Genomic DNA, 6,229 nt, shown 5'->3' with positions numbered 1-6,229 from the left:
AATGTAATAAAAAATGGTCAAAAGCTGATGCCTCCTCAAAAAAATCACATAAGTTAAAGCATTTAAAATATTTGTTTATTATTTAAAAATATTTCAAAGACCGTTTACTGGAGAGATATTTAAAAACTATTTATATGCTCACTGATTAAAGGGTAAAATTCAATCAAAATTCAACTCTTTAACTAATGATACTATTAAATATTGTAATAACAAGTATGTATATGAGTGATATGTATTGTACTTCTATATAATGCAAAAATAATAAATATCCGGTAAGCAATTCATATTTTGCAAGTATAAGAAATGTGTAATCATTGATGTTTATAAAATTCGTAATTTGTTCGTTTGCAGAAATGTTCAAAGTCAAAATCTTTATTAAGGAGAAGCTCAGCCAAAGGCTGTTTAGGCCCAACTTGAAATTACACACTATATTTGTGAAAGTTAGAGAGAAAATAAATATGGCACTATCTCTATGGAATACATTATAGGGAAAAGAATAAAAAAAAGTTATATCTTAACTAACTTATCTCAATATTACACTTACATGCAAAGAAGTAAAGTGTTAGAAAACTAAAGAAAAGTAAAAAGAATTAAAGAAAAAAATTTGTGGTAGATTTAAGATCAAATCTACCACAAACTGCAAAGATGCAAAGTTTTTGTTTAAAGACGTTATTTTGGATATATAGAAAAGGTTCTTCTCGGCAATGTGAGAAGTAAGTAAACAGTAATTTACTAAATAGATTAGGAGCTGTATTAGAGTGATATATGATATAGATGATTAAACAATGTAAAAAAAACAAGTAAAATACATATCAAGTCCTTTTTCCTTTTTGAGATAAATAATTTCCAAATATGAAAATGTGATGTGGCCACTTCTCCTCAGACTTCGGATAACGGAAATAAGAATTCTGTGATTATATAGTCCAAGCAAACCGGGCTCATAGACAACATTGCAATAGTACAAAACTAAGAAAATTATCGATTCAGTCAGTTTTAGTCTTATAAAAATGTAAATTCCTAAATAGATACCGAAGATATAAATTATATGAGCAGTAAATGTTAGACTTTAATCAAATGTAAGTTCAGTCTTTTTACACTTCTTCACTTTTTAAAGGAATAGCACTACTCTCCAGAAACAACCTATTAGTAATAATTTTATTTTGTACTAGATTTTATTGTTTGTATTTCATAGGATTCATCTTAGCTTATAGGCAGAGTTGAGCTATTGGAAAGGATGTTAATTCTTTTGCACTATTTTGCCCGATTCAGCTTATTGACACTCATTTTCTTTATTTGGAGCGCATGGGGATTTTCCAGATGCTTAACTTTTCGAGTATATACAAATAGATATTAGTTCTTGCATTAAAGATTTGAAGTTATTTTTGGTTTGCACGATATTGGTGTATCAATATCTATATATGGAGAATTTATAAAAATAGAGGATTTTTTAAAAAAGAAAATGGCGAAATTATAAAAATAGTGTGTTATTAAAAAATGATTCCTTAAACTATCAGCCACTTAATGTGCGTACGAGAAATTAATAGTCACTTAAACTGTGATCATTTTAAGGCATTTTCTTTAATTTTGATTAGTCAAATCAAAGACAATAATTTAATCTGCGCAATTAAATCAAATAACTTAGTTTTGAAATATATTGCAAAAAATTAATTTTACGCTTACTAAATTAAAAAAATATATAGTATATATACTATCTTCCTTCTACCACACTTTCAGGCGCTTGTAGCCATTACGATTAGGCTTAGCAACTTTAGTAACACTGGTTTATGTAATATTACAGATGACCTTGCTAGACAATTAAGAAGATGTTTGGATTAAATCAGAAGTTTCCTCTTCGAGCTGTCAATTAAAAATCATAATGTTGTTGATCATGGTTTTCCTTCAAAAATCATCCGAAAATATGCCAGACTCATGGATATTGGCGCCACCACTATTAGGGCGCCTATTAGCATTTTGTTCTGAAAAGACTTTTTGAGGTCAGAAGAAATCTGGTCAGAAGATTTAAGTAATTCTACTTGTACTAGTTTATTCATTATATATTCTAATGACAGACACTTGATTACTGCATCTAGCGTTGGTAGCTTCTGCACCTCCCGAGTAAGGCTAAAATGGAGCAGCTAGACCAATAGAATTCCGAGTACTGGATTTCAAATTCTGCTTGCTGCCCGTTTGGAAACTACTTATGTCCCCATATGCGTTGCAAGTCCAAGACGTTTCTTTGACTTGTTCCACATGGTAGCTTGTTTGTCAAATTCTTTCCAGTAACTCTTTCCAGGTAACCAAAAAACCTCTCAAAACTATGACAAAAATGTCAGCAAATGACTATAATAACGTTTTTACATGACGTTATAATGATGGTTAAAATCACATGAATAAGTCCCACCAAAATAATGGGAATGTCTACTACTGACCATCTAAAGACGTTTTTACTGACGACATTTAAGTGATGCTTCTACTGACATTCTTTAATTGCGTTTCTTCTATATCTATATATCTATATCCTTTTTAATTATGATTTAATTTTCACTCATAGATGAACATTCTCTACAAGACGATCAGGAGAACTTAGACAAAATTTAGAGTAATTTTTTTATTTTAAATTAAGGTACTGAAAATTAAAATGCAAGAAACCTCTCTAAACACTTATTCTTTTTTTAGGTATTCATACATCACCTTCTTGATAATAAAATGGTTTTCTCAATAGCAGTTAAATAACGAATACTTTCAATAGAGGTTTTACCATTAATATAAATTATAACAAAATTAATACAATACTTATTCAAACTATTATTTATACAAAAGTTACTAAAATTATCATAAAGCATAAATATTAAACATAATAAAATATATAAATGAATATTAAAGTAAGGTGATTACGATTGGGCCCTGCACGATAAAGAAACTAGAAAGACCAAACCGGCAACTAGCAATTGCCAAACGGAAATGCTGTAAGAGTATGGTGGCAGGAAAGTTGATCATTGTCTGAAAGATGGTGAACTCAAACAACCTCGCCTATAGTTTGCAACTAGGCTTATTCTAGGCATTCAATGTTCTAAGATAGAGACTATAATAGGTCTACACGTATATAATATAGCTTATTCTTTGATTAAAATACTTAATAATAAAGCATAAAAACGTATATCTTTTTTCATCTACCAAAGTAAGACTTTCTATAATAAATAATCTTACTTTGATTACATTACTCTGGCCAACAATTGATGAGAAGAATAGTAACTAAAGAATGCTTTTAATTAATGACACTTAGACCAGACAAATATGTCTCAAACTATGAAAGAACCAAACCTCCAAGGTCTAAAGCTTTATTGGTGGAGCTTTTGCAACAGAACTCGGTGCCCACACAATCAAATGCTCTTAGCAAGTCACTAACAGCTGCTCCATCACTTTATATGTATTTCCGTTCTCCTGAAAGCCGAACTAAAGGGAACTCAAAAGATTAGTTTAAATTAATAGATTAATTAAAAAAAATTAATAGATTAGTTTAAAAAAAAAATCTCTCGTCTTAAATAAATAATTCTTATTGAATTAGGGACCAGATGTGTCTATAGGTGGACGGATCATCCAAGTCACCATCTTTATTAAGAGAAATCAATTTTCCTAGCTTACGCAACATTTACTACCTAAACCAAGATGCTCAAAATGGCATTAGGTATATTATATTATTTTTTCATAGACAAACTTTATGAACAAATAATTTTCACAAAATACAAATCATTTTTATTATAGATTAAATAGACGTCGTAAAGTGTCAAACTATTCAAAATTTTTTGTAAAAACATCATGCACGTTATAATTATTACCACATTTTTATATGATCTAAGAAATTCGGAGAATACTTTTAGATTTTAAAATATTATCTACATTTTCAGTAGATAAGATTTACATTGGCGCCAACTATAAATAATAAACAATTAATATTAATATTCTAAATATTAAGGTTGATTTCTGAGAAATATGCAGAAAACCCCTAATTGTAATATATATTTTATCATAATAAAAGCTTTTAATATTTCGTAAATTATAAGAAAAACTATATAAGCTGATAAACAATTAGATATTAAATAATGAGATAGGTTATTGATTGTGAAAACAGTACTTTTAAAAACTAAACTGGTATTTATGCTAAAAGACTTTATACAGGGTGTTTCAGAACTATGGGATCAAACTTCTGGGGGTTGTTCAGTGCAATAGAAGAATCCATTTGAGTATAGGAACCCATGTCCTGGAATGCGTCACTAGGCCACTACGGCCCTAAGACGCGTTAAAATTTGTAAAAAACATTAATTACCTAAATAGGATCTGCTGCATTTATTTTTACCTTTTATACATGATACCATAACAACAATTGTTTAAAATCAACGCTTATCAATGTCAATTCTCAATGTCATGTTTAAAAATTTTATAGCTTACAATTTTTAAATATTTATTGCTAATGGAAAACTTTACCAATCAAGAATTGGCGGATATGCATTTGGCATACGGAGCAACAAACTGCAATGCACAAGCAGCATCGCGGTTGTATCATGAACGTTATCCCAAACGACAGCATCCTGGATACAAAAAGTTTATTGCGGTTCATCGGCGGCTCGCTGAGACAGGCATGTTTAAGACCAAGATGCATGATACTGGTGATGCTCGAACCGTAAGAACGGTCAAATTTGAAGAAGACGTGCCTCAGCGAGTTGCCGATGTACCATCAAATAGCACACGTGACGTCGCTAAGAATATGAATACGAGTAACGCTTCTGTCTGGCGGGTACTACACGAGCAACAACTCCATCCTTACCACTTCCAGAAAGTTCAAGGTATGACTGCAGCCGATTATCATCCTAGAGTTCAATATTGTCGATGGCTTCTGGATCACATCATTGCACAACCAAATTTTTGTGGACCGATGAAGCCTCTTTTACATGAGACGGTATTTTTAATAGTAGGAATAGCCATGTTTGGAACGAAGAAAATCCTTATGCAATTTTTCCAAAAAAACATCTGAATCGTTGGTCTATCAACGTATGGGCGGGCATTGTTGATGATTATTTAATTGGGCCATACCTTCTACCGGAATGGTAGAACAGGACCTATTTATCTGCGTTTCTTGGAGGAAGTTCTCCCAGAACTCCTTGGAAATGTTCCACTAAACGTTAAACAGCAAATGTGGTTTCAGCATGATGGAGCGCCGGCTCACTTTGCTGTACAAGTACGCGAGTATTTGGCTCAGCGGTTTGGGCACCGTTGGATTGCCAGAGGTGGAGCAGTTTCTTGGCCTCCTAGGTCACCCGATCATTCATTCAAAACGAGGATCAAATTTTTAGTGTAGTCCGCCGAAATCATGTGCGGCATTTAAATCGGTGTATTGAGGTTGGAGGAAGACATTTTAAACAATTGTTGTGATGGTATCATATACAAAAGGTAAAAATAAATGCATCAGATTCTATTTAGGTAATTAATATTTTTTCTAAATTTAAACGCGTCTTAGGGCCGTAGTGGCGTAGTGACACATTTCCGGACATGGGTCCCTATACTCAAATGGATTGTACTGTTGCACTGAACAACCCCTAGAAGTTTGATCCCATAGTTCTGAAATACCCTGTATATGTAATTTTTTTATTAAGAGATATTTAAAAAAAAAATTTCGTAAAAACCAAATATCATATTCTATTAATAAATGGACTTCACTTATAGAGGTATGGATAAAAAGCATTTTGGGTTTTATGGTATATGTGTAATCTCATTATTAAAGATCAGTTACTGTACTAGATGTACTTTTTCCTTAAAGTGTGAATCAATATGACTGGAAATACTAAAACACACAACAACAAACCGTATTTTTATTGAATAGTTATTAAATCAAAAATATAATTGATAAATTTATGTTCAAAGGTAAGTAATAAAAATTAATGAACCTTAAACATTCTGATCAGGGATTAGAATATTTCTTACATTCTCAGCACTTACAATTTCAAAATCAATTACATAATTCATTATTTTTTAGTTTTTCAGATGAATTGTCTTAGAAAAAAAATGTGAATAAATCATTGGTCAAATTTATAGCATTTTTATTAGATATTGATCTTAGTTCAATCTCTGATTTATTGAGGTAATTATCTAAAAATACTAGATATTTACAAACTGGTACATTTTCTAACTCTATTTGATCATTCTCAATTAATGTCATAAGGCATTTAAGATGTCT

At 31.0% G+C, this 6,229-nt stretch overlaps 1 protein-coding gene and 1 long non-coding RNA gene across 2 annotated transcripts in view; one reads left to right on the top strand and one right to left on the bottom strand.

The window, feature by feature from the left end:
• Positions 1–3,237, bottom strand: part of LOC126740106 (fatty acid-binding protein, adipocyte) — a 484,513-nt gene extending 481,276 nt beyond the window's left edge. The window contains exon 1 of the mRNA XM_050446015.1: positions 3,234–3,237. The gene's annotated coding sequence lies outside the window, so the exon portion shown is untranslated. The remainder of the gene's footprint in view (positions 1–3,233) is intronic.
• A 1,181-nt stretch (positions 3,238–4,418) lies between these two features.
• On the top strand, positions 4,419–5,789 carry LOC126740653 (uncharacterized). Its single transcript, XR_007661967.1, has 2 exons — positions 4,419–5,445; positions 5,513–5,789. It is a non-coding gene; the product is annotated as an uncharacterized LOC126740653 (long non-coding RNA).
• The last annotated feature ends 440 nt before the right edge of the window (positions 5,790–6,229 follow it).

This window comes from Anthonomus grandis, chromosome 9 (assembly GCF_022605725.1).
Source record: "Anthonomus grandis grandis chromosome 9, icAntGran1.3, whole genome shotgun sequence".
In the NCBI taxonomy this organism is placed as follows: Eukaryota; Metazoa; Arthropoda; class Insecta; order Coleoptera; family Curculionidae; genus Anthonomus; species Anthonomus grandis.
The sequence above is the reverse complement of the archived record's forward strand: the minus strand, read 5'-3'. Positions and strand labels throughout refer to the sequence as shown.